This window comes from Oryctolagus cuniculus, chromosome 15 (genome assembly GCF_964237555.1).
Source record: "Oryctolagus cuniculus chromosome 15, mOryCun1.1, whole genome shotgun sequence".
NCBI lineage: Eukaryota > Metazoa > Chordata > Mammalia > Lagomorpha > Leporidae > Oryctolagus > Oryctolagus cuniculus.
Window position 1 is genome coordinate 37,911,474 of NC_091446.1, and position 9,752 is coordinate 37,921,225.

At 42.3% G+C, this 9,752-nt stretch overlaps 1 protein-coding gene across 3 annotated transcripts in view; it reads right to left on the minus strand.

Moving 5' to 3' along the window:
* EXOC6 (exocyst complex component 6) overlaps positions 1–1,623 on the minus strand; it is a 324,395-nt gene extending 322,772 nt beyond the window's left edge. The window contains exon 1 of one of the 3 annotated variants that reach the window (XR_011382367.1): positions 1,516–1,623. The gene's annotated coding sequence lies outside the window, so the exon portion shown is untranslated. The remainder of the gene's footprint in view (positions 1–1,515) is intronic. The other 2 variants (XM_051823933.2, XM_070057614.1) reach the window with 2 other exon arrangements.
* Positions 1,624–9,752: the final 8,129 nt, after the last annotated feature.

Here is a 9,752-nt window from a genome sequence, read left to right on the forward strand (position 1 = left end):
CTATACAAATGCAGCTCCATATTGAGGGTTTACCTCAACCACACAGGTTGAGATCAAGTGGCAGGAAGGTTTCTTATTGGACTTAGAAGATGTAGGGTGAAAGGAGAGAGATGTAGGGTGAGAGGAAAACCAATAGAAAGATCTAGATATTTCCAGAAATTTTATTTTACTTTGTGTTTCATTTACATGTCCTCTGAAGTCATAGCATGCAAGATGAAATGCCAACAAACTGAGCAAAGCCACTGTCAAGTGCCTCAGTACCACCCAGAACGCTTGCCCCATTTTCAGGATGGTTTTTCTTCCTAGAAATACCCACATGGATTCTGGTACCGTGAGGGATCCTGGCTTTCTGTTTTGGTTCCAGTTTTCAGAGAATAAAACATCAACATTCAGGCCTCTGTTTCCCAAACTCTTCACAGAATTCTAAGAGAAATAATGGGTGCAATACAGGCAAAGCTCTATGGTTAAGCAAATTTTAGGAACACCATTAAACAAAGTTGAATTTATTTCTCTGTCCCGAAGGACTTCTCAGAGTCTTTGAGATGTTCATGTGCTATACAAATAGCTCAAAAATAGTAAGATATGCCAAATTTCTTAAGTGTCTTTGACCCCAGAATTCTTTTTCTCCACACTCTGTGTATTAGTGTATTTCTAAAAGTTATTCTGTAATTTTACTTTCTCTGCCTTGAAACTGGGAGGTTCCATTTCCACTTAGGAGACAGAAAGTCACAAGGGCATGTTGCTCCCACGTTAACAACAAAAAGAAGATGGATTACCTACAAGACCGCGATTTTTTGAGCCCATCAGAAAACTAAGCTATAGAGGGACCTTGGAAGTGAATTCCAAAGGACAAGTCCTTTTAAGGAGAGACTCAACACATCAACTCTTTCTCTTTTGGCAGAGAATGGGAAAACTAGATCATCACCGTCAAACCGGCTAAGAAGAAACGAAATCCTCTCAGTAAAACCTGAGTATAAAGGAGGGTGAGTGTGTAGAGTGCCTGAGCACTCCAGACACAAGAGGAACCCCCACCTCCCGACTTCGCCTTCCCACTGGCCTCTACCGGGTGCCTGCGAGAAAGACCAGAGACCCGGCAGCCTTCGTGGGACAGCCCCACAGCCGGGTGGTCCTGGCCCACCGGGAGAGGCCCAAGGCTTGCAAAAGCCAGGGTAGGATTCTGCCCACCAGCCTCCACGCTCCACCAGCAGCACGTCGATTTTCAACGTCTAGCCTACTGGATGCTGAGGTCATGAGTTTTGTCACTTGAAGCCACCAAGTTAGTGGTAACTTGTACGGGGCTCTAGGAAACTGAAAAATAATTTTGATGTAGGCAAAAAATGCATTCATTTCCAACCCAGGTTTTTCTGCACAAGTAGAAACACTAAACGGAGCCTAGTATTGCGTATAAATAGGACCAGAATTTACTTAACAGTGGGCCACCACACAGAGACATTCCCGATGTGAGTAGGCCAAAGAGGAGCTCACAAACGAGAAAGAAACAAACTGAAATGTTACCTCTAGACGAGAGCACGGCAGGGCCTTCCGGGAGTGGGAGAGATCTGTCAGACCGTTCCGCGTCAGAAAAGAACTCTCTCCCGCCTTCTATCTCTTTTTATAAGGAAGGGGGTGGCACCCAATCGGAGGTGCAACCCGGGTGGGGTCTGAGCATGCGCCCTGGTTCCGCCCTGGTTCCATATGTGACGGACGCATCCTGGGAAGGTGGGAGGATCAAACCGACAGTTAAAGAGATAGGGTTCCATTGTGAGGGTACAAGCATTATAGCTCACATAAATTTTAACTACCTAGTTACACATCCCAGTTTGACAGTTTATTAAGATAAATCTCCATTTCTCCTATAACTCAGGAATCCCATTCCTAGATTTCTACCCAAGAGAAATGAAAACTATTTAGTTCAACAACCATTTACTTCAACAACAATTTAATTCAAAATACATTACTGAGTGACTCATCCACAGCAGTTTCCCATCTGGTGAAGGCTCGTGTTATTGCCTATGTGGAAGATTTCACCAGGAACCACTTTTGAGTTGTGATAATAAATCAGATTTGTACACTTTTCTCAAAATAGAAAATAACCTCAAAACATCCATCTGAAGACATAAGATCACAGAAAGAGGAAGGCAGAGGAGGATGCAAAACTATCTGAGTAGTCACAAACCCTATAAAAATTAAGTACTAAATGTGGAAAAGAAAAATGGGTTTCGGTATATCTATCAACCTAACTGTGGGTTACCAATGAGGAAATGTTCACTAGCACAAACATATTTTTCACCTGTTTCCCTAGCCGTTCATAAACCCAAAGCAAACAATGTTACTTAAGCTCCAACAGTCCCTTCATCTTTGACAGTGACAGTATCTCTAATTCTTAAAAAAGTGGACTTGGCAGTTACAGAATCTTGGTTTTAATGCTATTTCTACAGCCAGATCTGTACCCTTGTACAAGCTTTTTAAATAAGATTTATTTATATTTATTTGTAAAGGAGAGAGGGAGAGACAGAAGAGAAGGAGAAATTCCATCTGCTGATTCATTCCCCAAATGGTCACAACAGCTAATTCTGGGCCAGGCTGAAGCCAGGAACCCAGAACTCCAACCAAACCTTCCATGCGTGTGGCAGGGTCCCAACCACTTGGGCCATCTTTTGCTGCTTTCCTAGGCACATTAGCAGGGACTTGGATCAGAAGTGGAGCAGCCGGGACTCAAACCTGTGCTGCAATATGGAATGCTGGCATTGCAGGCAACAGCTTAACCCACTGTTCCAGAATGCTGGCCCAAGGACAAACTTCTTAACCTGTAAAGTGTGGATATTAGTATTTATATCACATAATTACATAATTCAGAACAGAATTGTCACATGAAATATCTAAAATAGAGCCGGTGCCACGGCTCACTAGGCTAATCCTCCACCTTGCGGCACCGGCACACCGGGTTCTAGTCCCGGTCGGGGCACCGGATTCTGTCCCGGTTGCCACTCTTCCGGGCCAGCTCTCTGCTGTGGCCTGGGAGTGCAGTGGAGGATGGCCCAGGAGACCAGGAGAAGCACCTGGCTCCTGCCTTCAGATCAGCGCGATGCACCAGCCGCAGCGGCCATTGGAGGGTGAACCAACGGCAAAAGGAAGACCTTTCTCTCTGTCTCTCTCTCTCTCACTGTCCACTCTGCCTGTCAAAGATTAAAAAAAAAAAAATCTAAAACAACATGCTAAGATATATAATATAAGCCCTCAGTCAAATAATCTTGAAAAAGAAGAATAAAAATGAAAGACACACTTCTCAATAAAAACTTACTACGGGGGCCAGCACTGTGGCGCAGTGTGTTAAAGCTCAGGCCTGCAGCACTAGCATCCCATATGTTCACAGGTTCGAGTCCCTGCTGTTCCAGTTCCAATCCAGCTCCCTACTAATGTGCCTGGGAAAGAAGTGGAGGATGGCCCAAGTGCTTAGACTCCTGTACCCACATGGGAGACCAGGAAGAAGCTCCCTGCTCCTGGCTTCAGATCATCTCAGCTCAGGCCATCGCAGCCATTTGGGGAGTGGACCAGCAGATAGAAGACCTATCTCTCTCTCTCTCTCTCTCTCTCTCTCTCTCTCTCTCTGTCTCTACTTTGGTATGTAACTCTGTCCTTTAAATAAATAAAATAAATAAATAATAAAAGACTTACTACAAAGCTCTCATAGCCAAACCAGTGTGGCACTCACACAAGGATAGACATATAGACAAATGAAATAGAAATGAAAGTCCAGAAATGAACTCATGTATCTATGGTCAATTAATCCTTAATGAGGATGCCAAGACCATTTAACTGCATGGGGCAGGGAGGACAGGGTGAGAATCTCTTTAAATGTTGCTGGGACAACTGGACATCTGCTTGCAAAAGAATGAACTTGGACTTCCCCACTTCATATGCAAGAATTAAAATGGAGCTAAAAGAGTAACATTTTGAGAAGAAAACATAGAATTAAATGTTCATATCCTTGGGTCTAGCAATGGATTCTTAGTTAAATGCTAATAGTATAAGCAAAAAGAGAGAAACTTGGCTTGATCAAAATTTAAAATTTTTGTGCATCAAAGGACATTATCTAAAAAGTAAAAGAAAACCTACAGAAAGAGAGAAAATATCATACATCTGACAAAATATCTAGAGTATGTAAAGAACACTCACAACGCAACAACCCCCCCCCCCCAAAAAAAAAAAACAGCCGAATTTAAAGATGGGCAAAGAATTTGTGTGGGCATTTTCCCAGAGAAGATATACAGATTTCAAATAAGCACGTTAAAGCTTATCATCATCACTAGAGAAATGCAAATCAGAACCACAATTAGGGTGCCAACATTGTGGTACAGTGGGTTAAGCTGCTGCTTGGGATGCCAGCATCCCACGTCACAGTGCTTGTTCAAATCCCAGCTGCTCCACTTCTGATCTAGCTCCTTGCAAACATGCAGCAAATGACGGTCCAAGTACTTGGGTCCCTGTCAGCTACATGGGAGAACAGCATGGAGCTCCGGACTCCTGGCTTCAGACTGGCCCAGCCTGACCTGTTGTGGTCATCTGGGGAGTGAACCAGCAAATGGAAGATCTCTCTCTCTCTCTCTCTGCTCTTCAAATAAATAAATCTTTAAAAAAAAATACACACACACACAACACAATAGCTCAGATATGCAACTAATCCAGATATCCATCAACTGTTTTCTGGATAAAGAAATTATGGGGGCCAGCGCTGTGGAGTAGCAGGTAAAGCCCTGGCCTACAGCACTGGCATCCCATATGGATGCTGGTTCAAGTCCCAGCTACTCCACTTCCGATCCAGCTCTTTGCCATGGCCTGGGGAAGCAGTAGAAGATGACCCAAGTCCTTGGGCCCTGGCACCCGCATAGGAGACCCCAGAGGAAGCTCTTGGCTCCTGGCTTTGGATTGCTTCAACCCCAGCCGTTGTAGCCATTTGGGGAGTGAACCAGTGGATGGAAGATGCCCCCCACCCCGCAACTCTGCTTTGCAAATAAATAAATACATCTTTAAAAAAAAAGAAATTATGGTATATATATACACTACGGAGTAATACTCAGCTATAAAAAACTAAAAGAAATCCTGTCTTTTGCAACAAGATGGATGCAACTGGAAACAATTATACCTAGTAAAATAAGCCAGTCCCCAAAAGACAAATACTATATGTTTTACCTGTTCTGAGGTAACTAATACAGTACCCAAAATGTAGTATATTGGAGTGAAATGGACATTTTGTGATTTGATGAAATGTCTCTTCAGTTGAGGAACAGTGGTTTTTTTTTTTTTTTCTTCTTCATACTATTTGTTGAACTCTTTTACTTAGGGTTAACTTTATGGTCATTGACTAAACTGAAAGTAGATCTTCCTAAAAATTAAGTATGGTAGGGCTGGCACTGTGGCACAGTGGGTTAAGCCCCAGCCTGTGGTGCCAGCATCCTATATGCATGCCAGTTCGAGACCCAGCTGCTCCTCTTCTGATCCAGCTCTCTACTGTGGCCTGAGAAAGCAGTAGAAGATGGCCCAACTCCTTGGGCCCCTGAACCCATGTTGGAGACCCAGAGGAAACTCCTGGCTCCTGGCTTCAGATTAGCTCAGCTAATCATTTGGGGAGTGAACCACTTGAATGGGAGACCTCTCTCTATCTCTGGCTCTACCTCTCTCTGTAACTGTATTTCAAATAAATAAAATAATAAATAAAATTAAGAATGGTAATAGGAGAGGGAGGAGGAAGAAAGGTTGGACCATAGATGAGAGGGAGGGTAGGGTGGGAAGTATTACTATGTTCCTCAATATGTATATATGAAATACATGAAACTTGTATAACTTAAATAAATTTTTTAAAAAGGAAACACAATGAGATACTGCTTTATATTCATGAGCTATTATTTTGTAAATGGAAAATAGCAAGTATTGGTGAGGGAAAAATTGGAATCCTCCAACATCGCTTGTTGGAATGTAAAATGGTGAGGCCATAATGGAAAATAGTTCAGTTTTCCTCAGAAAGTTAGATATGGAATAATCATATGATCTGGCAATTTCACTCCTAGGTATAGAACCAAAATAACTGAAAATACATATTCAAATAAATGCTTGTACACATATATTCATAGCAGCACTATTCATAACAGCCAAAAGACAAAAAAATTCACGTATTCATCAACAGATGGATAAACAAACTGTGATATATGTGTACAATGGAATGTTAACCAGCCACAAGTAGAAATAAAATACTGATACTGCTATAACGTGGATGAACCTTGAAAACATTGTGCTATTGTTTTAGAAACTAGATGTAAAAGATCACACATTGATTGCATTATTCCATGCATATGAAATATCTAGATTAAGAAAACCTATGGGCTGGTGCTGTGGCATAGCGAGTAAAGCCGCTGCCTGCAGTGCCAGCATCCCATATGGGCACTGGTTCGTGTCCTGGCTTCTCCACTTGCAATCCAGCTCCCTGCTAATGCACCTAGGAAGGCAGCCCAGGATGGCCCACATCTTGTATTGCTATTCAAGACTTGGCTCCACTTCCAGTTCCAGCTTCCTGCTAACGTGCACCCTGGGAGGCAGCAAATGAAAGCTCAAGCACTTGAGTCCCTGCCTCCCATGTGGGAGATCCAGATTGAGTTCCAGGTTCCTGGTTCAGCCTGGCCCAGAACTGGCTATTGCAGGGATTTGGGGAGTGAACCAACAGATGGAAGATCTCTCTCTGTTTGTCTCTATCTCTTTGTCACTCTACCTTTCAAATAAATAAACAAGATTGGTTCCTCACTTGACACTGTGGAGTAAAATAAATTCCAAGCAGATTAACTGTTAAATGCAAAGGGAGTGCCAACTTACAGTTAGATGGGGATAAGACATTCTGGTGTTCTATGGCACAGCAAGGGGGTCACAGACAGTGATAAAGTGCTATGTATTTTTCTAAATTAAAAAAAAAAAAAAACAAAGGAAAAGCTAGAAGAAAGGATTTTGAATGTTTTTGCCATAAAGTAATGAAAAAATTTTTAAATTAATTTGAAAGCAGAAATCAGAGAGAAAGGGACAGAGACAGAGACAAAAACATCTTCTATCCACTGATTCACTCTCCAGATGGCTTCAACAGCAAGGGCTGGACAGGGCTGAAGCCAGGAACCAGGAGCTTCTTCCAGGTCTCCAACATGGGTAGCAGGGGCCCAAGCACTTGGGCCATCCTCTGATACTTTCCCAGACACATTAGCACGGAGCTGGATCAGAGGAGGAGCAGCCGGGACTTGAACCAGTGCTCATATGAGATGCTGACAGCACAGGCAGTGGCTTTACCCACTACATCACAATGCCAGCCTCCAATTAATTATTTTCTATTAATGTGTTCTAGGAGGAATTAAACTGAACCGCAGGCAATTGTGCCTGTTTTAGATTTGATAACAACAAGACAATATCAAACAACCCAACCAGGGAGTAAAGAAATTATGCTATCAATATATTACATTATGCAGCCATGAGGTAGGCCTTTGGCACAGGGGTTAAGATGCTGTTTGGAACACCTGCATCCCATACTGGAGTACAAGGGTTTGCATCCCAGCTCCATTTCTGATTCCAGCTTCCTCCCAATGTATACCATGGAAGGGGAGCAGATAATTGCTCACATACTTGCATCTCTACCACCCACATGGGAGACTCAGATGGAGTCACTGACTCCTGGCTTCAGCCTGGCCCAGCCCCAGCTGTTGTAGGCATTTGGGGAGTGACTCAATAGATAGAAGATCTCTCTCTCTCTCTCTTTGTCTCTCTCTGTTGTCCTGCTTTTCAAAAACAAATTAATAAACAAATATTTTAACATATACTTAAATAATATATTATGCAACCATTAAAATAACATTTATAATTTTTTTTATTTACTTGAAAGGCAGAATTACAGAGAGAGGAGGAGAGACATTTAGAAAGAGACAGAGACAGAGATTTGTATCTGCTGGTTCACTTCCTCAAATGGCCGCAATGGCTGGGGCTGGGCCAGGCTGAAGCCAGGAGCCTGGAGCTTCTTCAGGGTGAACCATCACTCTGACATGGGACGCTAGCATCACAAGCAGCAACTTCACCCGCTGTGCCACAATGCTGGCACCCTAATTGTGGTTTTGATTTGAATTTCGCTAATGATGGTGGGGAACTTTCATGTGCTTATTTAAAATTTGCATATCTTCTCTGGAAAAGTGTCTACTGAAGTACTTTGCCCATCTTTAATTAAGTTGTATGCCTTTTGGTTGTTTTTGGTTGTTGCATTGCAAGAGGTTTTTGGTTTTTTACACATTCTAGATGCTTTGTCAGATGTATGATTTTTCTCCCTTTCTGTACATTTTCTTTTATTTTTTTATAATGTCCTTTGATGCACAAAATTTTCAAATTTTGATCAAGCCCAATTTCTCTATTTTTGCTTTGTAGTTCATACTCTTGATATATTACTGAGAATCCATTTATAGGGGCCAGCCTTGTGGCATAGTGGGTAAAGCCACAGCCTGTGTGATACTAGCATCTCATATGGGCGCCAATTTGAGATCCCACTGCTCCACTTCCGATCCAGCTCCCTGCTGGTGACCTGGGAAAACAATGAAGGATGGACACGGAGACAATAGTGGGGGACCTGGAGGAAGCTCCTGACTCCTGGCTTCAACCTGTCCTAGTCCTGGTTATTGCAGCCATCTGGGGAGTGAACCAGTGATAAAGGACTTTATCTCTCTCTTTTGCTCTATTAATTCTGACTTTCAAATAAATAAATAAATATTTAAGAAAATGCATATAAAGTATTTAACATTTGAAAACAGGAAACAAAATTGCATTTCAGTATAACCATAATTATGATGAAATACAGAGAGTGGATTGGCAATATCTATCTAGATAAAAAAGACACATACCACAATTCCACATCTAAGAATTTGTCTTAGGTAGGACAAATTTCAGAGCAGAAATGAGATGTGTACAAGATATTTATTGTACCACTATTTGTAATAACAAAAGCCTGCAAACAACCTAAATATACATCAAATCAGTTAGGATTCAGACATACAGTGAAATACAACCCAGCCGGCCAAAAAATGAGAGACGAAAGTTTTATCTACACTGATATGAGATCATCTTCAAAATCTATTGCTCCTCCAGCACTGTGGTATAGAAGATTAAGCCTCCACTTGCAGTGCCGGCATCCCATATGGCTACCGGTTCCAGTCCTGGCTGCTCCACTTCCAATCCATCTCCCTGCTAAAGCACCTGGGAAAGCAGTAGAGGATGGCCCAAGTACTTGGGCCCCTGCACCCATGTGGGAGACCCAGAAGAAGCTCCTGGCTCCTGGCATCAGTCTGGCCCAGCCCGAGCCATTGTGGCCATTTGGGGAGTGAACCAGCAGATGGAAGATATTCTCTCTCTCCTTATAAAAAATAATAACAATAATAATAACGTATTCCTCAGTGAAAAAGCAAAGCATAGAAAAGAATGTATAGTTCAATATCATTTGTATTGAAAAGCAGATAATTTATAAACATGCTTGTAAGTGTGTGTGTGTGTGTGTGTATACACACTTATATATAGAGAGAGAAAGAGTGAGAGAGAACGAGAGAGACCATGAGAGAAATCAGGAAGAGGCCACTTCTGATGGGGAACTACATGGCCAGGCAGTAGGGAAAAGGGATAGGAGGGACACTTCCTATTATTGTATTGTCATTTGTACTGTTCCCGCTTAAAATGTTTTTTACCTAGTAAACATA